Source organism: Patella vulgata, chromosome 8, assembly GCF_932274485.2.
Source record: "Patella vulgata chromosome 8, xgPatVulg1.2, whole genome shotgun sequence".
NCBI classification, from domain to species: domain Eukaryota; kingdom Metazoa; phylum Mollusca; class Gastropoda; family Patellidae; genus Patella; species Patella vulgata.
In genome coordinates, this window is record NC_065886.2 from 37,333,520 (window position 1) to 37,358,678 (window position 25,159).

The following is a 25,159-nucleotide window of genomic DNA, read 5'->3' on the forward strand; positions in this document are numbered from 1 at the left end:
ATTATTTGCATTGTCTACTAAATGAGCTCCTGTACTATGATTAATCTTTCCTTCATAGTTTTGAGCCATACTATGAACCCTCCCCTTAACATTACCCTCCTCCTCCTTCTTCTCATCATCATCATCATCATCATCATCATCATCATCATCATCATCATTATCATCATCATCATCATCATCTGTATCTGTATCTGTATTATGGGTTGTAGAATGTGACAATGCTGCTAATATTTTACATTTAGTTGGTTTTGGTGATGGTAATGGCTTGTTAAGCTGTTGTATTATATAGCCATGGAATTTGTTGTAAAATAATTTAACTTTCATGTCATGCGGAAGTTTTATCTTGACCAATTCATCAGCAACTGAAATAGAACAAAAATCATCCTAAACATTGCAAATACAAGTAAATGTAACAAATTCTTTTTAAACAGTAAATGTAACAAATCCATTGTAAACATTGCAAACACAAGTAAATGTAACAAATTCATTGTAAAAATTGCAAACACAAGCAAATGTAACAAATTTTTCACAAAATGCAGTAAAAACATCTGAAATAATCTCCACAAACAAAGTTTTGGGTCGGATGACAGAAGAATCACCCTGTCTGTCAATCCATCTGTCTGTCAATCCATCTGTCTGTCTCTCAGGATCTTGTAAATGCAACTCCTCTTAATCCATTCAAGATTTGACACAAAGTGCATGTAACAACCAAGGAGATAATAAGGGTCCTGTCAATTACAGGCAGATCTACATTAAATTCCCTAATCTTAGAATCTATGAATGCAGCTCCTTGTATTTAAAACTGTGGTGGAGAGCATTATATTAACAACATAGTAAATGAGAGAATATTTGTTGGTCTGCCTTCAACGTTACAGCAGTTATTTCCCTTTGACACAAATTTTAGCATGTGTGGATGAAGGGTCGAGCTAACTGCTCTAAAGTTTAGTCTTTTATGCAAATAAATTTAGAGTTTTTCCAGTATTTTCGTAATAACTTCTGAGGCAAGCAAACAAATCTAAATATTTGTGCAACCAATTAGGGTGCCATGGTGGCTCCGTGAGTAAGACATTGGCTCGCTAACCTGGAGGTCTGGTGTTCAATCCCTGCAATGGCCGGGAAAGTTCATCTGGATTTGGTGTCATTCCTCCTTGTCAGAGGAGCAGGACATAGGGCCTGGCTAGGGACAACATATATAGTCAATCAGTAGGGATGAAAAACCAAGGTACACATTGGTGTGCATGTAAAAGATCTCTTACAATTGGAATTTGGTATAAAAGTAGCCCATAGCCCAGCTCTTTATGGGCAATATTTCCCTCATAGCACACAGTATGGCATATGCCCGTCTTATTAGCCCAGTTAGAGCAGAACAGTAGGACTTTAATCCCCATATCATTTCATTTCATTTGCAACAAATAAGGGAACCAAAGTGGCTCATTGATCAAGGTACTGGCGCCTTAACAGATGGCCAGAGGTTCAAAAAGAAAGTTTTCCAGGATTTTCCAGGGTGGTTTCCAGTGTCTGTGGTCCAGGACAGAGAGCCTGCCAAGGAACATAATCTAATCTTTCGGCTGGGATGTAGAAAACAAGATCCACTATACACATTGGCATTCGAAAAAAGAACCCTTAACAATTAGAATTCAAGCATAATCTATCTATACTAATATTTGTGACTGTCGTTTGTCTGCCTGTTTGTTTGTTTGTCTGTCTGTGTGTCTGTTCGGGGTTGGCGGCTACACTAGGTCTGCCCCGAGTCTGAAATTTGGGGTATAGGAGTAGCTCGGACCGGGGAGTAACATAGGCCAGGTGGCGTTAGTCTACCACTTCCGGTTTCAGAGTTATGACCCCCGAGCAAAGCCGGGCATTCTTCTAGTGGTTAAATATAAGTGCAGCGCAGTGGAAGCTATTCACTTGATCTGATATGTGTGTTTCTTGTTTCTGGTGTCTGTATATTGTTTCCTGTCCATAGGTTTGTCTTTCTCGTCCGATATGATAAAAATATTGTGATTGTTACCGAGGTAACAAACGGTAGATTGCTGAGAAATAGGCTAGGAAGTAACACTGTAACATAGGTATTGTTACATCTTGTGTATTTAGCCCTAATTTCTTTTACATTCAGTCAATATCGAACCTTTGTTTAAAAAATCTGTCCAATTTACAAGCGTTTAATGTCTCGACCACTATTCAAAATTTAAATATTATACCTTATAAGCGAGTGATTCCCAACCGTTTGTTGGTTGTGACCCCATTCTAGAAACCTTTTGCTATGAAACATCATCATTATTTAACAAATCTGGCCAAAAATATTATCAGGATCTGTTTGAAAACGGCACAGACTGTCACAGGACAATATGGGACTCATCTTGCAGAAACTGTTGTCATTCCTAACTCATTGGCAATAATGTGCTAATCTTCTCATGAGAGATGCCCACAACACTAACAATATGTCAAGTGGTCAATCATCGATCAGCCATCACTATTTCATGCACCCAGGTAATGTTTTGTTGAATGGTTGCCGTTGATGGTGTTTCAAGACATGGGTCATCGCCAAGGCTCTCTCTGCCACGCTTAAATTCCACAGTCCTTTTCTTTACTGTGGAAACTGAAGGGACTGCATCTCCTCACTGATGATAATGTGCTCAGTCCTCTCATGAGAGATGCCCACAACACTGGCAATATGTTGAGCGGTCAATCGTCAATGTCAGGTACCCAGGTAATGTTTTCTTGAATGGTTACTGTTAATGGCCTTTCAGGATGTGTGTCATCATCAAGGCTCTCTCTGCCATGCTTAAAATCCACAGTCCACTTCTTTACTGTGGAAAAGGAAGGGACATCATCCCCTAAAGTGGAGACGATGTCGGCATGTATTTGCGTTGGGGTTAGTTCGTTCAATTGTAGGTACTTGATGGCTGCACTATAGCCAGTTTGTCCCTTTCTGGTGATTTCAATGGGTAGGTTCACAAGATGGTCTGGTACAAAGACAATAATAAAACTACAGTTGCAGTTCTTATGTCTCTGATTCATTCAATGATTGTACTTGTTGGTGGCAAAAGTCTGTTTCAACCCAATCGATCTATCCTTTTCAGGCTTACAACTTTTCAGGTTATAATCAATTGGGTTGGTTATTTTTTAACAGTGGTCGGGAAATTAAACGATATCCTGGTTACAGTCTAATTGATAGTCTCTTAATATTTCTATTGAAAAACAATTGTAAATTAGTTAAATATATTACCATTGATATTGTTGATGTAGAAAACCGTGCATTTAGGTTTTACGTAAGATTTTTTCTGTGTAATAATATTCTTGCCATGCGACTTGGTGAAGTATGAACAGATCGTATCTAGACTGATACTAGAAGGTACATTCTCTATGATCAATCCATCTGGTTCCGTCAAGAGGGATAACTCTATTTGTTCTTTCTTCACCTTTCCTATTTTAACCAATTCATTAAATTCTGTGCAAATAAAAATTAAAATCAATTATACTTAAATGTACTAACATATAATCAGATATTTAAAAATCCTCGCACAACAGCAGTACAAATATATAATCCTACAATATATAATTTACAGAGTACTAGGAGTACAGCACACAATGTTAAAAAGCACACTGCACACAATATTACATCACACCAATTTGAATCAGATTTAACACAGCAGTAATGTATAAATCGATATAGATATCATGAGAGAGAGAGAGAGATAAACTGTGGTTTAACGTTCACATGACACACGCTAGATCAATTTGGAACAACATTTCGGGAGTATTTAATAATAATAATAATAATGAAGTTTTATATAGCGTCTTCTCCATGTTGACACATGCTCAAAACGCTTTTTGTAATGGCTCTACTGGTAAAACTGTTGAAACAGGAAAGTCTTTAGTGCGGATTTAAATTGATTAAAAGTTTGTTGATTCTTGATCTGTTGTGGAAGTTCGTTACATAATCTAGGACCAGCTGAACTGAAAGACCTATACCCATATGACTTCAAATTATATCTTGGAACAACTAGTGACTGTTTATTTTGAGAGCGAAGTGATCTAATAGGGTTGTAGTCATATAAGAGTTCAGATAAGTATTGAGGAGCTGCATTATTGCGACATTTATACACTAATGTTAGTATTTTGTATTTAACAAACTGGAGGATCCGGAGAAAACCCAGCACAAGCTTGGAATCAAAATCATGCCTTATGACTCATTAATAGACTGTAAAGCGCATGTTTTAGATCATTCATTCCACCACCCCATAACATAGACCTACACTAAACTGAATAACACATTCTTAATGTAAATATTATAGGTTCTTTAAGTTCAACCTATATATTAGAAAGCTGTATAGGCGAAGATTCTAACAACCGTTTTTCATAAAAATGCACCTACAAATAGGCTGAGAATATACCTGCAGAACTACCATTTTTGTTTTGTTTTAATAAAAATGCATCTCTGCATATACACTAAAAATATTCTTGCAGAATTACTGTTTTCTTTATTTTTATTTTTTTAATATAAATGCACCTTCAAATACACTGACAACAATCGTCAATTGTACATCAAGGGAGGATTCCAAGATTTTTCAAGGGTCGGGGGGGGGGGCTGAATGGTTTAATACATGCGTGTTAGACCATAAGGTCTGTCCTTGAGTCAAATGGAATAGTTTTGATTACTCGCTTGTACATTAGAGTCACTGTGGTTTCCTCCCACAGCTAATGACCCCCTATGGCGCGCAAGCGATTTCTTGAAATAAAACTGAACCATATGTTAGTCCCGAAATGATCTAGTTTGTGACCAGTGGACCTTAAACCAAATTTCTCTTCTCTCTCTTTCACCAAGATTTTCAAGCTTGTATAACTACAGGAATGATGTCACACCTACCGGTTTCATTTATCTCTTGTTCAAATTCCACCAATGCAACATTTTCTACCCCTCCAAATAATTCAGATTTTTCAACATCTTTATCATCTGAACAATTCTCCAGAAAATCCTGCACTACATATTTATTCCAATCTGCTGGTATATTCTATAAAAATATAATAAAATCGATTTAAAGTGAATAATTCAGTTAAAGATGCATTGTAAGAGCTAAGTCTGGTGATTGCCAGTCTTTCTTTTGGCCTCAAATGTTGTATAAATATAAATTATTATCTAGAAGTTATTCACATGACCAACTCTTTAAACCATCAGATGGACATGACATACATGGATTTAACGATAAAATGGATAATCATGCAATGGGCAAAGAGCGAAATTTTGCTGGGCAGCGACGCTACGGACTCCTTTTATTTTCAATTCCAACTGTTAAGGGTTCTTTTACGTGCATGCCAATATGTACACGACACTTAGTTATTTGTCCTACACCACTGACAAGGGGAAACCACACCTGAAAATCCTGATGAACTTTCTGAGCCAACATAGGGATCAAACTCGGGGCCTCCAGGTTAGCGTACCAACATCTTACTTACCAAACCACTGTGGCTAACCTGCACTTTTGGGTGTTAATGAGACATTCAATCATTAGACAATGCCAGAAAGCAATCAAGTGTCAGGGTTATGAATTGTTTTATAAACCGTGAATAAGATGAAAATCTGAGGTCCCACGATATCACTAGCATGATGCTATATATCACCTGCCAGTTGAAAATAAGGCAGTAGCATGGCTAAGCACGCGGCTACCATGTGTAGAAATTCCCATATAGCGCACGGACTGCATGGCATAATGGACGTCTTCATCAGTTAAAAAAACTGAAGACGTTTGTTGTTGTTAGTGTTGTTGTTGTTTGTTGCTAGGTAAAATGACTTCTGATTGTCCCAGGAATCTTATATATATCAAACATCGATTAAAAATAAAAGTTTGTCATTGTTTGCACAGATTAAATATTGGGAAAACAGAACAATCACTCATCATGATCAATCAAATCAAGCGGAATTATAAGTTTTGAGGGTGTTTATTTTGTTTAATAAGATAGACCGCTATGTTTTGCAAACATGGTATTATTGTGTCCTGACTAACACTTGACATAATCGGCCCCAATAGTTGCAGCTCTGCAGAAATCAGTTATACTACGAAAAAGAAATTACAATACAACTTCTAAAATATCTTTATAAACTTTTCCGTGTTGCCACTACTTTCACTATTCTTATCCATCCTTATGGAAGTACACGTATATCTACGAAATAAAAAATTAACAGCCTAAAAATATATTCTGATCACATAAAAATTCTTCCTTGTTGTTGCCTACTTTCTCTTTCATTTTCCATCCATATTATGAACATTCATTGAATTTTCCACATATTTTATAGCCTACTATATTAAGCAATCAAAAATTAAAATGATGACAAAAACAATTCATACAACCTTCACTAGTATTTTATTTCTCTGTTCTTTGTTGTTGTTGGTTGCCATTATTTACCAATAGTATTAATAGTTATAGTAGGGCTCGCCTTAATAACTTCTTAATAGAGTCTTGAATTAATCGCCAGTCGTTGGTATTTAGATACAAACAATACTCAATAGGACATCATTCATAACGTCTACAACTTCACCAAACATACATTATATGGCATGAAAACCTGTCTTGAAGACAATTGCTCACAACCATTATTTCTGTTATTCGTCATAAAATGCATTTGAGTCCAGGAAAAACCAAATCACGGTATTCGGTGGAAATCACGTGACAACTCTTCTTTTACTTTCACATTTAAAAGGGGGAATACCCTAGCCCTGCCGGAGATTACCGAAGTATTCGTTGCATTCGGCACACATTGCCCACAACTGTCGATTATGGGCCGGATTATCTAATCGTTTTGGACTTCACCGACATCAATATTGGAATAACCAACCATATAAAGCTTTTATTATATCTATCCGCATGCGCAAAAAGTCGCTATTACTGGACTAAAAAATGAATTATCGTATAGATGATAAATCCTTCGCAGTAAAGAAAATAAACGACATTTCATCGAAGTATTCCTTGTATAAATTCAAACACACCGACATTTATCAAGGCCGAATGCCGCTGTGGGTGAGGGGGTGTTTAACTTGCCGCATTTGGCATTGTTTATTTAATAACGTAGGCCTACCATAAACATTGATCACTTTCCAAATTGTGAAAATTGGTTAAAGATCCATTATGGAGGAGCTAAATCTGCCAATTTTGGAGGTTTTACTCTAGGCTTCAAATGTTTTATAAATTATTATTTAGACATGACAACCCTATATAATGAACTCCCTATAGATCATCGGCAGGTCGAGCTTTAAATGGATTTTAACACCTGCCAGATTAAAAAAAAAATAACGTTAAAATGAACAATCGAGGTTTAATCTCGGTTGTCAAGTGCCGTTGCTACGATATCAAACTATCTACGCTTCATCAGCCATTTTTGAACTATTTTAGCAAGCACGGCAGCAATCATAAGTAAAGGTGTAATAACCCTGGGATTACTTTTCTGAAAATAAAACAAACCAGCGGCTGCCAGGCAGGAGGATACGCCCACATTTTGCAAGAGATGGATAGAGAACAAGCTAAAAACAAACGGAATTATTTGTACAATCATCAGGGGGTCCACAACTTTGATATACCAGATGTTTACACTAAATGTGTACGAGGGGCGGTCATTTTGTCTGTCAGTTTTGGTCCGATTGAGTTGGTCGAACTCAACCAATCTTAGGGTGTAACGGTGATATATTCAAACGTTTTTTTTTAAATCGAATATCGAAAGGAACCGAGATCTTTGGGTTATAAACTTACCTTTCAAGTTTCATCAAAATCCGAACAAAATTGTGATCTCTAGAGGGTCCACAACCGTGATATATCATATTTTTTACGCTATTTCAGTACTAGAGGCGGCGATTTTGTCTGTCAGTTTTGGCCCGGCTTTTACGAAATTCGAACTCAACCACCCTTAGGGTGTAACGTTGATATATTCAAACGGATTTTTTAAATCGGATAAAAATTATGACCTCTATAGGGTTCAAAAGCCAAAATTCAGGAAGTTGCTGTCCGATATGCGCGAATATCAAAAGGAACCGAGATCTTTGGGTTATAAACTTACATTTCAAGTTTCAACAAAATCGGATAAAAATTGTGACCTCTAGAGGGTATACACTATCTAAAAACGCGATTTCTTTCGTACAATCAGGGGCCATAATCCATGAAGTTACGGTCCGGTACATACCAATATCGAAAGGAACCGCGATCTGAGGGAGATAAACCTATATTTCAAGTTTCGTTGAAATCGGATAAAAAATGTGACCTGTAGAGGGGCTTTTACCTGTAGAGTGTCCACAAACAACTGTAGACGGGCGGACGTCCAGACGGACCGGGACGACTACAATATACGTCCACATGAAAACGTGAGCGTATAAAAACCCTGAAAATCGTACGAATGAGTTGAAATGGCTTTTCTTTGAACCCCGTCCTTCACCAGTTTGGAATGTCCGGCGGACCTCTCTCGGCCGATAACAGAAGCGAACTTTCAGTAAGGTACCTTTTTCCACATGGTAAGGCCAGGATGCAAAATACACCCAAATTACCCCCCCTCCCCCCCCCCCCCCCCCCACACACACCCCATCTCGCCCAGTGCTCACTCTGGGTTCCATTTTTTTTCCGCCAATTTTTCAATTTAATTTATTAGCCATATATTTCTTCCGCCAAACTTTTTTTTAAAAATCAGCAATTTTTAAAACATTTTTATTTACATAAATACATACAATATACATATTACAATTTACAATATTCTCCTCTGCTTTGCAGAAGCCTATTTTTTGAACGCTTTTTCAAAATCAAGAATAACCACTTTTCCAATAAAATGAAATGAAATGAAATGGGGTTTAACGTCTTACTGTTCTGCTCCTAACCTGGGCTAATGAAAACGGGCATACGCCGTACAGTGTGCTATGAGGGAAATTTTGCCCGGGCAGCGGCACTATCGCCTACTCTTATATCGAATTCCAACCGCCAAGGGATCTTTTACGTGCATTCCAATGTATACACGGGAATTCTGTTTTTCGTCTCATCCGAAGGACTAGACAGCTGTCCTTGTCAGGCCCCCCCGTCCTGCATCACTGACAAGGGGGAACCACGCCGGAAAATCTGGATGAACTTTCTCGGCCAATGCAGGGATCGAACACCCGACCTCCAGGCTAGCGAGCCAGCGCCTTACCCACTTAGCCACGTGGTCCCCACTTTTCCAATACTAAGTACCATTAAATTGCACAATGTATTGGTTTTTAATGAATTTCGGAATTTGTTTTTTATAATATTTTGCCTACTAAATCTCCTTTCTTTCACACTCCGCAGTTGCCACGGGAATTGTAAGCAAGCGCTTACTGATATCACAAACACTTGGGAATATATCATCTTTGGTTAAGGCAAATTTACAAAAGTCAGTAATAGTAACATCACCTAAGTCAGACAATTGAACATAGTTTCGAAATGCCATAACTTCTTCTTACAAGGTACAAGTATCGAGTTTCAACAAATTCACATAATCTTCAATGTTAGCAACAAATCCTGCATATTCTATCTTACTATTTACATCAAATATTTTAAACAAATTACTTAATACAACAGCATCTCCCTTCTCTTTAAAACGAGCATTCAAATTAGCTATGACATTTAAAATAAATTTATTACAACTAGTTTGTGCATCACCCCTTTGCTTGAAGCCATCTCTGATCATTTGATCCTCAAAAATAAATGAGGCTTCACCAAACTGATCAAGGACAATGTCACTTGGTATCAAGTTTAGAAATTTGGAGAAATTAGATCCAGAACTTCCAGAAGCAATGTTTTTTAACTGATCAATGGAGGATTGAAGCAAAGGGTTTACATTCTCGCCCATGGGAACTATTTTTTATATCGAATATAGCTCAGGCAAGTGTGAATAAATTACCAAATGTGAAACACGTCCGGTTCAGTGATAGGCCTACAGTTATATTAAAATAAATCCCGGGAATGATAGTGTATTGTCACAATTCACATACTATTATCTGACATACACTTTAACTCATGTATACCTGTAGTTATGTATATCAGATAGATCTTTAAATTTATTAAGGGTAATCTCTAACTTAATTTTACAATGGACCGTATTATTACACAGGGTATAATTATACCTTTACTGTCTTTCGTGACTGGAGTGGATGTCTCCATGTGTTACTCATTGCCAAAAATAGATAATTTACTAAATATGTTGGGGTACGATTCAGAAAGTTGAATATTTTTAATATATTACTGGACAACTGGATAATTGTAGGATGATATTTGTTTGGTTTTATTTAATCAACGCTATATATGGTAAGTTATGTAAATGTATTTAAATTCAGTTCCATTTTATATTTTCGTTATCCCCACCACTTTGAGAACAGTATAACTACATTTTGAACTTTAAATAATGGATCGAAATATGACCCGTGGCTTAATCTGATTGGGGCATTTCATGAATTTTACACATTTTTAAATTAGGACCGAGTAAGAATCTCTCGTCAGAGCCAAAATGCCCCCGAGCTTTAGATGTCTCTGATGTAAGGTGACAAATACAGGTATCAATAATAGCAAAGTACAACTTCTCAAATAACTACATGATAAGCGGTATTGTTTCTTGGCAGAGTAAGCATACTTTGTGTCGTGCCTTACGCTTGTCACTACTTATACAAATATATAACAAACACTGTATGCGTTGTTTTAGTAGAATCTCTTTGTTGTTGTTCATTACAATTGTGACGTCCAATACACTATGTAGTGTCCCCTTTTTTTATTTATATAGTTTCTAGCCAAGAAACAAATTTCTCATCGTGTGGTGGATATTTTACAGATGAAACAGGAACCATCCAAACCCCTAATTTTCCTGGATCCTATCCACCGAACCAAGACTGTGTCTGGATCATAGAAGCTCAAATGGATTATAATGTATTTGTGGTATTTCACACATTTCAGGTAATTTCGAGTTTCAGCTTTCTGCAATCTTCCCTTATGGAGTTATGCCCCCTTTTCCGAAAACCTAATGTTAATTGTCATTGAAATATTTGTTTGAAATTTATTACTTTTTCACCAATGGTTTAAGTTCCCAGTCAACATCGGGAACATCAAAACATAATAATGTGATTATTTTAAATTTTGAATACATTGGGTCGATAAATTCTATCTATCTCATGATTTTAGCACCCCAAACCACAGCCGCCCATTACTCAGTCCTCGACGTCTGTGACAAACCAGAGATTGTCTGACATCTGTTTGACAAACCAGATATTCGCTCCTGGACCTTAGCAAGAAATGATGGCATGTTAAGTACAAAATATATGTATGAATAATCCAAACTTGCATATATACATTTCATTGAAATTACCGGCAATTTGGTTGGCCTTCATGCACAGAGTGAAACAGGAGATGGACATTTCCTTTAAAAACCGAGGGAATGCTGACATTCTAAGGTTGTTTTAGAATTCTACTATTTATTATCTATGTTATTGTTATGATATATTTAAATAGTTTAAGATACAGATACTACATGTAAGTACAGATGTAGTTAAGTTTATTATTTAATTTATACTATATTTAGATAGTCTTAGATACGACATGTAGTACAGATGTAGTCAAGTTTATTGATGGTGATGATGATACTGGTTCTGTGATAGCTGGTTATTGTGGTCATATATTACCACCCAATTTAACAACCACTGGTCGTTATTTATATATCAACTTTATATCAGACAGTAATACACAGCTACAAGGAATGAACATTTCATATTCACAAGGTACGACTGTGATGGCAACTAGTAGATAGTTGACTGGAAAAAAAAACATGTTTCTGATTTATAGATTCTTCGAGAAAGGTTTTAAGATAGATGGTACCCACTTGTCGAGAATAGCACCGGTTAGCTAGTCTTTAAATGGTCCACTCGTATATACTTGCACTAAAAAGAACCCTTGGAGGATGGAATTCGAAAAAGAGTAAAACTAAACGCCACTGTAAGATGAAAATTCCTCTCCCTTAGAATGCATATGTGACCATATACATGTAGTAAGATATAGTAAGACAAATAATATTATGTTAGTTTCAAAACATCTCAAGTATTGTGTTGTATGTAGACTATAAATTAGTAAACCAGCATAAAAATTGAATTTAAATATGCCCATAGTAAAATTAAGCAAACACGTCTAAGGACACACTTCTTAAAGGATCATTAAAACTGATCACTACGAAATTTGTATTAAACCCGATAACTTGATTAAACTTCCAGGCCATGATAAATCTATGGCAGTGTAATAAATTAAAAGTTCTCCCTTTTCTATGACTATGTGAACAAAGCTAAGTAATCCTGATATCTTATGAACACAGGCTCTTGAAGGGATTAAAATAAAACCTCTTACTACTGCTTGACTTTATATTATGAAATGACAATAATCCCAAAACCATCTACATATTGTTTTCATTGTCATACATTAATGAAGATAATAACTTGTACATTACACTGATCAGCAGTGAATATTCGCTAGGCCTCTACAATCACTGATAAGGATGACATTGATGAGCGAAATATTAACTTTTTTCCTCCGACAAATTAAATTCTAAAACATTTTTTTTTTTATGTATTAGAAAAATAAATAATGACGTTTGAAGTATTTGTAGGTAAAAATTATTTCCTATTTAGTGTAAATGGGTATTAAAATGAGTAAAAGGCAGCATTCTGCCCGATTCAGTAACGTCTTATGTAAACAATGCACGTCGCGTGGTGAAGGCAGTCTTTTTTAAATAGAAGACTTTCGTAATCCCCCGTGAAACAGATTGTGATTGTTATAGTTCGGCCTGGTCGTTCCAGGTCCACCCATCTTCACGTTAGCATGTACGTAAAAAATCCTTTACAGTTGGAATTTGAAGAAGAGTTGGCTGCCCGGGCAAGATTCTCCTCCATAGCTTTGCACACATCGTCTCAAAAGTATTGCGTTGGCGAGACATTAAAGTCCATCCCTTTCAGTTCCTTTGGATATAGAAATTTATTTTATGTACACGATACATATGGATTTCCTGCTGTATGATTCGTATTTTTCTACTTCAAAGTTAAGTATTTGGATTGCAATTACAATAGCGACTATTTCTACTATCCAGGTTAAAACTAAATTTGTCGATTTCTTGGACCACACACGCCTCCCCCGGCATACACACAAACAAACACAAATCGAATCTAACTGGCGGCAAACATTAAATGAAGAAATTGGTTTAACGTCTAATTGTTCTATACCAACCGGATAAAGACGGCTGTGCTATGGGGGAACATTTTGTCCCGCCAGCGAAGCTACACGCATTTTTTATTTCGATTTCCAGGTGTCCATCATACAAGGTTCAGTAGGTCAACTCGTTACACATAATATTGTGGTTTGCTGTGTAGGATGACAGTCTAATTAGTACAAATTTTACACCCCTAGATAAATCTAATATTTAGATATAACTAAATATTTGTTCATGTGTAGATATATTAAGGCAAGACGGAAATGAAATTAATAAGCAAACTGACTTACATTTAATCCACCCAATCATAGAGGTTCAACTCCTTTAAAGTTAGGGAGCCGCGGTGGCTCGATGAGAAAGGCGTTGACTCGCCAACCTGGAGGTCCCGTGTTCCATGCTGGTATTGGCCGAGAAAGTTCGTCGGGATTTTCCAGCGTGATCCCCCCTTGTCTGTGGGTTAGGAAGGAGGGCCTAGCAGGGAAACAACATTAGTCATGTAAATAAAAAAAAAATCGTTGACGGTTGGAATTCGAGATAAGAGTAGGCCGTAGTGTCGCTGTCCGGGCAAAATTTCCCTCATAGCACGCAGTATGGATTATGCCCGTCTTCATTATCCAAGTCGGGGCAGAAGAAAAGGAGGTTAAACCCCATTTGACTTCATTTAAATTTTATCGTATAATAAAATAATTATTAGAAGAAACAATACTTGTTGGAATTCACATCACAACTAATCGGTGTTTAATTTATATTTCAAGTTCCTGCTTGCAAATTTATAATTGATGATATCGATGGTGAAATAACATCTCCAAACTACCCAGCCTTGTACCCCCCTTCTACCAACTGCGTCTGGATAATCAATTCTACAAGCAACTCGATTATACAGCTGAATATTCAACATGTGGATGTAAGGCAGATTGATAATTTAAAGTTTTTCTGCCTTGAGTTTCTGAGGTTGTTAGTACCCTGGTAACTGTCGAGTATCGGGGACACAGCATACAAATTTAATTCATGCCTCAAAATCGATTTTAAGTATTAGTTTTATGTATAATATGTCAAACCTAATTGGGGAAATGGACGTGGGCATATTCAATGAATATCACCCTCTTAAAATTTACATGGAGGTGAAAGAATCCTTTTCATTGTCAACAATTCCGACATTAACTTTCGGAGTTCTGTCCCTTTGAAAGGAAACACGTTAACTCGCCGGAAACTAAAATTACCATTCGAATCATTTTTTAAATGTGTATAGATATACCTATATAAGGTGAAGGAAAATCGAATAACAACTGTTTCCAATGTATGCTCGAACGTCAAAGAAGTTTGTTTCGTTGCCACATAACCTATATTTTGTTTTCTTATTTTTCTTGAAGATAGAACCAAGCAGTAACTGTGTTTATGATTTTTTGAATGTCTACGATGGCCATGGCGAACATTCCCCTCTTCTTGGTACATTTTGTGGTACTTACAATAATGTGATTCTAACACCATCCGGTGATGATCTCTTAATTCACTTTCGTTCAGATGCATCGGGTGAGTAGAAAATAATTTATATGTTGCAAAAGTAATTATTTTACCCAATGTAGTGATCACTGCCCTTTAAGATCGATGGAGCTATAATTTAGTTTCTATGTTCCAAAACATCCCATCCATCGGAATCAGGATTCCAAAGTGTTTGTAATTAATATTTATACCACAAATAGCACCAAAAATTTCAAAAAGGAAGGATATTTATTTACATGCAATAGTGAATATGTCATATTTAAACTTGCATCGTTTCAGATCAATATACAGGATTCCGAGTAACTTTTACAACCCATTCGGTAGTCACCAACATCACATCAGCGTCAATACTATCATCAGTACAAATAACAACCACAGATTTAGTGCTCCCTTCTGCAACTATAAATGGAAATATGGGGTTAACGTCAAGTTCCACATATACCTTTACTGTATATCTACCAGAAACCACACCAACTGATGTACTACCCGATTCCTCAACTGTAAATTCTAGCACCATCTCAGAAACCATTCAAACAAGTCACCTATTAACTGATACACCCATTTCATCCATTTTAAACGGAAACACGAGGTTAACGTTATGTTCCTCAGAGACCACCCCAACCGATTTACTAACTACATTATATATTTCCTCTTCAGAAACGTTTCAAACAACTCGAGAATTGTTCTCACCCCAATTGGCTACCTTTGCGTCAACGGCATCAAGTTATGTTGATATCAGTGTTCAAAGTTCAGATACCTCGTCTCCATATGAAAGCAGTAAACTTTCAGCTGACTTATTTTTAATTTCATCAACTGTTTTTGTGAAGGAAATCACAGAATGGTCAGCTCCACCAAGTATTACAACAGTTACACGAGTTCATCAACAGTCATTTGTGACCAATTTAGATACATCAAAACCACAATCATCGTTTATAGAAGAAACATATACATTTGGTCAACAGTTTACTTATTCTAGGTCTTCATCGGGAAGTATTGGATCCCGCGAATCGGCAAAATTATCTAGTGAACAGATGACTAATGCAGGCCCAGAATCTTCATTGGGAATTACTGGATCCACCCACTCCACATATATATCTAGTGAACAGTTGACTAATACAGACCCAGAATCTTCACTGGGAATTACCGTATCCGTCCGACCTACACCACAGGGCACTCCAAAACTTGAAGCTTCTTATACAACATTACTGGGTTCAAATTCCGATAGAAGTTTCGCGCACCGATCTACCGACAGCGTAACAAAAATACTCTCTACTCCTGCCCTTGATCCACAGGCAGAAACCGACCAAATTATGATGACCATCACGCCCACTACAGAATCTACTGTGGGTAATAATTCAATAGGATTTGTTACGTCTCCAATCACTGAATTACAGTCTTCACAAAGTTATTTAGCAGGTAGGTAAGAGGTATTCAGTGTTGATGATAGTGGTATCTTCGAATCATTTCTGTATTTTGATGATTTCAACTAGTTAAAACCCATCACTGATCAATCTTAAAAATGGGAAATTTGTTTGATCCGACAGTTGCTCATATAATGCACTACCACAATTAATGAAATATAGTTGGTCGATTTTTCTCATTGAAATTGAATCCACCATATTATTATCCGTAGTATTTAAATCAACCGCGCAATGATTACATTAGTCTCTTCGGTGGCAGAAGATGCCTACCTGAAGTCTAACCCCTGCATGCAATGGGAGTATTGGATATAATCAAGAATCGATAAAGTTAAAAATTTTGGAGTCACTAAAGTGCATATTCCTGAAGCAATTGCCCGAGAAATACCTCTCTGGCCATTGCTGGATTGGCCTCTGATACAGCAACATGACAGTCCTTCGTTGGGGGTCTTCTCTAAATCTTTGGACAGTGATTTAAGGTATTAAAAACGGTGAAAGTATTGTTCGTCTCCAAACAGTATTGTTTACATTGTATCCGTTTTAATAGCCTCGTTTGTCACGCAATTAGTTTTCTGCAATATTCTGCTATGCACTGGTTAATTGGGCGTAATAAAATCGGGAGTCATGACGTAACGTTATGTAAACATTGGTCCAATTAGGAGCTCTGTTTAAAGCGTAATGATAATGTTACGCAGTTAGCTATTGGTTGTTAGTCGGACTATTGACCAGTCATAATTTGGAGCAGAAATGTTCTTCCATTACAGGTGTGTTAAGTGGCATTAGATATAATCAAACGAAACACTGCGAGGAGTATGTTAAAATGGGGCTTTAGATAAACCCATAGCTGTACATTAATTAAATATCGTATTTTAATTTATAGAGTCGGTTTCCATTACGAATTATCAGTACATCATATTTGTAATAGGCAGCATAGTCACTTTTGTAGTAGCCATTAGTGTCATGATCTGTATCGTGAAGAAATATTTAAAGGTAAGCGGATTTTAATATCTCCCACCCACACAATAATAATTGGTCATGTTAGATATTCAAAAAACAAAAATGAAATGGGGTTTAGCGTCCCGTAGTTCTGCTCCGACTGATGAATACGGATATACGCCATACAGTGTGCTATGAGGGTAATTACGGGATATTTTACGTTCACGTCACAAACGACTATAGAACCTCTGTCTTGCACCACTTTTAGTCCTGAATATTTTTGGCTTAAATAAAGAAAGTTTATACTTGAATGTCCGTAAGAATGACCCCCAATAATTTTAAAATATTTATTTTCAGACAATGGTGTCTCCTCCGCATGTAGATACAACCACATCACCAGCTAGTACCTGTACAGATGCATGATTCACCATCGCGATGTTTAGATGCAACGTGAGATACACCCTAAGAGCTACTTAAAATTGGCATGAACGTATCCGATAGGAGTGTACTTACTTGTGGAGAATCTGCTCCCTTTGATGTGGAATGATGACTGTTGATATCGTTTGACACATCTCACGTCACACTTTTGTACCTGCATGCCTCGATCCAATCGTCGACTTCATCATAGTTCTTTGAAAGCAACGACGGGCGGTAATAGTCACGAATTCGAATCTCAAATTTCCCCAAGTTCAAGATCATGTTTCCTGAAGCTTTCCATTCCTTGTGCTGTGGATTCTTCAAAATGGTGGCCATATGACAAGTCAACTACAGAACAAACCTATAGTTTCGTCGACCTATTTTTAACGCAAGGACGTGGACGACATTAAAGCTATGTCCGTTAGATCTTCTGCAGTTTTTGAAGTGGTGTTGAAACTTAGGGGATGGGTTACGAGTAAGACTTCTTTGTTTGTTTATTTGTAGTTCATAATAATAGTTAATATATCAGAATGACTATCCACATTTACAAATATATTCATTGATGATTAATTGAGAGGGGTTCACTAGTCCGCGGGTTCACTAGTCCGCCGCTTTAAGAAATGCTATAAACATGGGTATCAAAAAACATAATCCGAACCCTAACCCTGATAATAGATATTGGTGGACTAATGAACCCGCGGACCAGTGAATATTCCCCGAATAATTAATGACAATATTAATATTTAATGACTGGTCGGACCAAAATCGTGGGCGAAATGTCTATATTTTTCTTAGACTGTGTCTTATAATTTGTATTAATGTTCTTGTTGGTCAAATTTGAAATCAAACCCACGATAATTTATTGTGTATGCATATAATGTATTACCCTGAATTCTAAGATGACAAATACCAACACTTGTAACATAGAAATTCTTTAATCTAGAAAAAAAGAGGACCGATGGCGCCATGGACCAAAGTGGACTGTTCCTGATTCATAGTATCATCTCTAGAATCACTGGTAGATGTTAAATGTAATTTAATCCAAATACTGTCTAATATTTTATGGTTTGAGTTGGAACAATCGTTGGGTAGAATAACATTGTTTATTACCAAATTAATCAATATGTACACTCAAAGCCATTAAAAACGCAATGCCTAATTCGTGAAATAATTAGGGTTAAGGTTTTTTTTTTGGGGGGGGGGGTGGTTATCTTATGGCACATAAGTGAATCTTGTGATGGGTCTCTTTTTGAGTTCTGGGTTTGAACTCAATATCAGTTCTCGGTAATGAGCTGTGTTCGTGCAAACGCAACACTTGTCTTTTTCACGATTTAAGCAGTCCCATGTCACACGGTTTGCACGTGCATTCCCTGCAATCTGCCCCTTTAAATACAGATCAAAATTTCAAAATTCATCATTTCGGAAAAATGCCACGCCTTACACAAGAAAACAGGAACAGAGCTATTGGCATGTTCGATAAGGGGGCTTAACAGGTAGCCGTCGCCCGACACTTTAATGCCCACCCATCGACCATTGCTCGCCCCAGACAACGCTTCCACGCCACTGGAAGAGTTGCCGATCGACCCCGACCTGAAGCGCCACCTGTAACAACCGCTGCTCAAGATCGCCACATCAGACTACAGCATCTGTGCAACAGGTTCCAGTCAGCTACTGCTACTACCAGGGAAACTGTTGGAACATCAGATCATACCAAGGTCAAATCCTTTTGCAGCAATGGGCCGCAAATCAGGGGTATCTGCACAATACACCATGGCGAAATGTGATCTTCCCAGATGAATCCCGATTCCACCTCATTTTTCCTGATGGACGTCACCGTATCTACCGACGTCGACATGAACGCTTTGCTCGTAACTGCGTGCTGGAAAGGGATCGTTTCGGGGGAGGTGACGTCATGGTTTGGGCTACTATCAACGTCACAGGTACTCCAAAATCATTGGCAAGCAATCCCACAGTGTAGTGCCAGTCCATGCCAAGGCGACTTCAGGCATGTGTAAGAGCTCAAGGTGGACATACCTGATATTGATTTCAGCTGACCCCTGCTTTGTTTCATGGTTCTCTGACGTTTCGGTTTTGTGCATTTGTAGTGAATTATTTCATGAAATTATCCACAGATGCTTGTTATCTCGATTTTGTCAATTGTTATATGTACATTTGTTGCAGTATGGCTTTCAGTCATGCAGACTATGTACAATAAATAAAGAGAATTTTTAATTTAAATAACAAATATAATATCGATATTTTTACAATAAATAAAGATGCATCGTGTAATAGTTAGTTGCTCAAAACTAAGTTATTTTAATGATCCGTTAAACCCTAACCGATCGTTATAGACTAACGTGTCGTTTGTTAACAGTCCGTTAAATTTCTGTTGCTGGAAAGTCAGTTCCATTATCCGTTAGCTAAATCCAAGAGAAGACTGTTTGTTTATTGGTTGAATTTTAAAATTTTAAATTCAATGTACATGTATAACAACTTCATAGAAGTTAGTATTAACAAGAGACAGTGGGACAACTGCAGTCTGTTCACAAACCTGATTAAAGACAAATAGATAACTGCAGAATTCACTATAGAAAACACTATAAAACGATTATAGAATACTCTATTTTTTTCCGTTTGAAATTTTAGCATAAATATGTTGGAACATTTATGTGATTTGCACCACAGAAACTGCAGAATATTTGGGGTCATAATTTCTTACAGGCCCCCCAAATTCTGTAGAATGCTATAGAATTTCATCCTATAGAAAAGGGAATAGCACAACCCTCTAGAATGTTATATAGAAACCGGGTGATGCAGGTGTCAGCCAGATTTTGAGTTCACAAAGCATTCTCAGACTTGAGGTTTGCCGAGTGATAATCACGAATCATAAAAAGCCCAAAAGAAGAATGGACAAGCTGCATGTAATAACCACTCTACTACTTTTAACAGCAACAGGTAAACTTCGTTATCGTTATTTTGGGGAATGTGATTGGCGTATTGCTTTTAAAACGTTGTCCTTTGTCGCATTATATTCGATATAGCCTATAGGCCCTATTTGTTTTTTTGGTACATTCATTTAAATTTATATTCACCGAAATTCTTTCAATTTTTCAGTTGTGAATACTACAAAAATAATTATTACTTCATCGTCGTCATTTCGAAATGGGGACGAGTCGTTAACCATTTTTTGTGAGGTGTCATCTAGACTTGGATTGGATAAAATCACAAATATCCATCTTGAAAGAGGTTCTGTATTTCTTGGATCAATTGATGAAAACGGCACAAAGATGGGATGGAAAAAACGTTCGTTTTCATATGAAATTTTCGGCGAATTTCACCCCTCTTCCCCTACACGTTCCTATCTACAACTGGTTATTAGGAACCCCAGTACCGAAGATCAAGGCACCTATGAATGTACAACAGTCGGCCTGGAAGTAAAACATATAACGGATACTCAACGACAGTATGTCAGACTCGAAGGTACGTAAGAGTTTAATTGCTAATCGATATCAAGGGAGTTATACGTTTGTGGCACTTCGTAACTAAGCAACCGAGGTAAACCGAGGTAATCGAAAGTAAAAATTAAATAAGGGTTTCCGAAGAAAATGTTCATGGATGCAGACCACCAAATATGCACTCATTTGGGTATGGATATAGTTTTGTTCTATTGAAATGATGTTTAATTGGACGACAGCACCAACCGGGATATATTGCGCCAAACATGGTGATATAAAAAGACGAGATAAATATGTCTACAGTATATTTATATACAATAAAACAACATATCGCAGATTAGTAAATAAAATTAAAAACAAATATCATTATCACAAGTCCTTTATGTAGATAAATATTTAAAAAGTAACAAAAATATGATCATATATAAATATTATGTACAATTAAAATTTACAATACAAATTTGTCTCCTTTATAGTAGCTAAGTCTCTAACTCAATATCATTCAAAGTCTTAGACATTGAAAACACGAATTATTTGTCAAGTTGGGCGTCTGATGTCCAGTATTTACGACAAAATAAACATTTTACCATTGGTACATGAATCGTGTATCATAATGCGTTTCAGTGCTATTTGTAACAGGCTAGACATATTCCACAAGTCATGTCAAACGATTACTTCATATTCTTATCTGGAGAGCATGCGCAATAAATACTATCGGTCTAGACTGGAATAACCAAACGCTAGAGATTGCCGTTCGAATGAGACTTCTGGCGTATTTCGCCAAACATAACTGTTTAGAAATTAGAGTTAATTTAAACGATTGAATGTAAATCAATTTATATGTACATTCATATTACATTATTATATGCGTTGTGACCCATGTGTGTCAATTACTACATCCCAAATATTAGCGATTGAGCCCCTTTAAAATAGTACGCAGACTGACTCTAATTTTATGAACGGTGTAAGTTAATATCATGATGTAAGGTTATATTTCTTCAGGATTTTGTGGTAGAAGACTCCACCTTGTCTAAAAATAAATATTTCACTTTGGAGTTTTAGATTTATTGATGAATATTATTCGTAATATTGACACATACCTTTTACAATACCTTAAAAATGATGTTTACAACTGACGTTCATATGGGGTGATTCAGGATCATCCTAAAGTGGCCAATATAGATATGTTCTCACATCTTCTTCTAAACCACTTAATGGTGTTTTAACTCGTTAAAATCGTAAATGAGAACATTTTCGGAAAATCATGGTTATTATAACTGAATTATTTATAATATTAATTTATGCTTATACACATATTTTGTCTCGTTCTCTCTCCTTGATCTAATAGTTCTTGTGGGTAGGTTTTAATAAATCTACACAATTCGCTAGTGTATTAGATAAATACATACATGTTTTGGGAGCTGAATTTGATTAGGATAAATAGCAGGATTTTACTAACATTAACAATCAACAATTTCAGCTGTTATTCATATTCCGTCTACAATAATTTTCATTTCTACAGCCTGTGAAGTTGAATTTAGCTAAATACATTGTGGCCACTGTCTTGGTCATACGGTTTGCAAACGATGCTTCAAATGATACGCTACTATTGAGTGTTTTTGTTTTGTTTTCGAGGCTGTTATATTATATTAAAAATTCAGGTTAAATCTTCAACACCCCACAACGTCATATACTGTAGTTAAGATCATTTAACACGCGACGACCAAGTCAATCCTACTTAAGCTTTATCTTGTTCTAAATAAATCAGCATTGATATTCATTGTTTTTTTCAGATTCAGGAAGTACAATCTCAGAAAGTTCTATTACAGAAAGGCATGTCACATGCAGTGCTGTGTCATCCTGGTGTGTTATATATCAAACCTTTCAAGTATTTACCTTGACGGGATTCTTGATACTATGCAATAATATTGTATATTGACCGGATACTTGATATTACATTAATATTGTATTGACCGGATAGACAATATGCTCATTTGACAATGCTATAGACTGGTACCTCTTTGCTGTATTGACTCTATGTTTAGTTGCTGATCATTTAACGACACCTTTGTGTTCAGTTAAAATTCGTTTTTACTTTTTTACTCATGGATTTGGAGTTAGTCTGTGTTGTGAATGGAATCCTTTTCGTGTTGAATTGACTTAACCACCTCATTTAAACAAAATATTTAAGTCAGACAACTGAAAAGAATACACAGGTCACAATTCTATAATTACCGCTTATTGCTGTTGATTTACTAAATGCCATTGAAACAAATCAACTGAAATGAGGTAGTTAGCTTTTCATGTAGTACAGGTCACCAATATTAAACCGGAACATAGTAAATATCCATAAAGGACAATATTCTACATTGTATAAGACAAACTGGTGGATGAGGTAAAGAGTGCTTTGGATCGATTGAAGTCGCCTGTCCGACCCTGTGTTTTTTTTCTGAGCACTATTTATTTAGCACCAAACCATCTGATTAAAACACAAATCATTTTCAGTTTCGTTTTTTACAGTTCAAAACTGCGTTTACTGCAGTAGGATCTGAAATAATTGAAACATGTGTTCTGGTTGATATGAGGGGTGAGCCAATCAAATGGTCTGTTGAGTGAGTTCCCGTGGGTAGACATTCGCAGCGGTAGAAAACAAATCAAAGCACAAGTTGTATTTCCGAATACCCATTTGATACACCAAGTTATTTATTTAAAATGTATCTCATTTTATTGTTTTTTGTGCTTGCTTTAAATATTTTTAGCTAAACTTGTGGTGTCACCAAAAGTGTTGTAGCCAGTGCACATATGACACATTTATTACTCTGTTCTTTCAAACATTAGATTAAAGGAATCATCCCGATTTTATCAGAGTCTCAGAAATAAAAGTTCGTGTACGTATGAAATAAGCGCCAAAATATAGAGAAATGGTGAATTTACCTCAGCTCAAAATATCAAGTCGTTTGGGCAAGAACGTCAAAACCGCTTATCGGGTCAGGTAACCCTTTTAAGATTTCGGTTTAAAGTTTGGTTTTATCCGGACACTGTATAATACAGCTTAGGACACCGTTATCCATTCCCAGATGAAGACTGACGGGTTTAAGTTGTTTAAAAAAGTTATCACGTATATTGAGTTAGTTGCTCGGCCCTAAGGTATAGGATTTTAAGGGCTTTTAACACAAAATTAAGCAGTTTTATTCTCCAAAATATAATCGAGGTTGACCCTTTAAAACACATTCTGTCAAGGACTTGGGAAACAGTTCTGTCCCAATCCATATGAGCAGGTGACTATATTTAACAGATCGCCACCCAGTTAATGCTAGAGCAACAAACTCCTTTGTTTTATTCTTTCGATTTATACCTTGCGTATGCATAATTATTCTTCTGCAAAATTGTCATTTACAAACTACTTTGTGGTAATGACGACACTGAAGATGAATTCCATTTTGTCCTGAAGTGTCCTGTTTAAAAAATCGATCAGAGAACAATACCTTAAACGGTATTATTTTGTAAAAACTTCGGTATGTAAACTTACCCAGTAGTTCGCATCAAACAAAGTAAAGGTTTTGAACAATCTGGTTAAATTTTTAAAACAGGCTTTGTGTGTAAGAGAAAGTTTACTTACGGTTCGGTAGCTGATTATATTATTATTATTGTTCTCAATGACTCTGTATGATTGTGCCATCGATGCAATGTATATTTTCTTTATTTATATGCCGTAAGGCATTTGATCTCGAATAAAATAGTTTACAAAATTTGTTACTCGTAAATTTTGTAATAGTAATATATTAATAAAAACGGGTTCTCCCTTTTCCCCTGTTTGCAAGGCGATTTTTATTGGCGTTTGGTGTAAATAGTAACGGATTACGACGCATAGGAGTCCTAACGCACTCGGGGGCCCCTGGCCAGCTACCCTCCCAATATTTATTGGCTTGACTAATTTCTGACTAAAGTTGCACCTTCAATGTTCAATAATGCTAAATTATATATATAAAAAAACAAAACAAAACAACATATAGCAATGATGTGTTCAATTTGCGTTTTAGCTTTAAAAGTTTCAGCATGTTAATGAGAGTCACCTCCGACAGAGAGTCTGTGGTATTCCATTGGAACCATTCATCTGTAACAGATCTCCTAGATTGTTTCAATAAATGAAATGGGTTTTAACGTCCTACTATTATGCATCGGCTAGGCTAATGAAGACCGGGGTTTCAATA

General features: G+C 36.5%; 2 long non-coding RNA genes across 2 annotated transcripts; one reads left to right on the forward strand and one right to left on the reverse strand.

The window, feature by feature from the left end:
* Positions 1-37: 37 nt before the first annotated feature.
* LOC126829304 (uncharacterized) lies at positions 38-6,621 on the reverse strand. Its single transcript, XR_007683346.2, has 4 exons — positions 6,351-6,621; positions 4,871-5,015; positions 3,230-3,451; positions 38-362 (listed from the first exon to the last, which is right to left on the reverse strand). It is a non-coding gene; the product is annotated as an uncharacterized LOC126829304 (long non-coding RNA).
* Positions 6,622-20,365: 13,744 nt separating this feature from the next.
* LOC126829305 (uncharacterized) lies at positions 20,366-24,673 on the forward strand. The gene is made up of 3 exons (XR_007683347.2): positions 20,366-20,448; positions 20,608-20,973; positions 22,742-24,673. It is a non-coding gene; the product is annotated as an uncharacterized LOC126829305 (long non-coding RNA).
* The last annotated feature ends 486 nt before the right edge of the window (positions 24,674-25,159 follow it).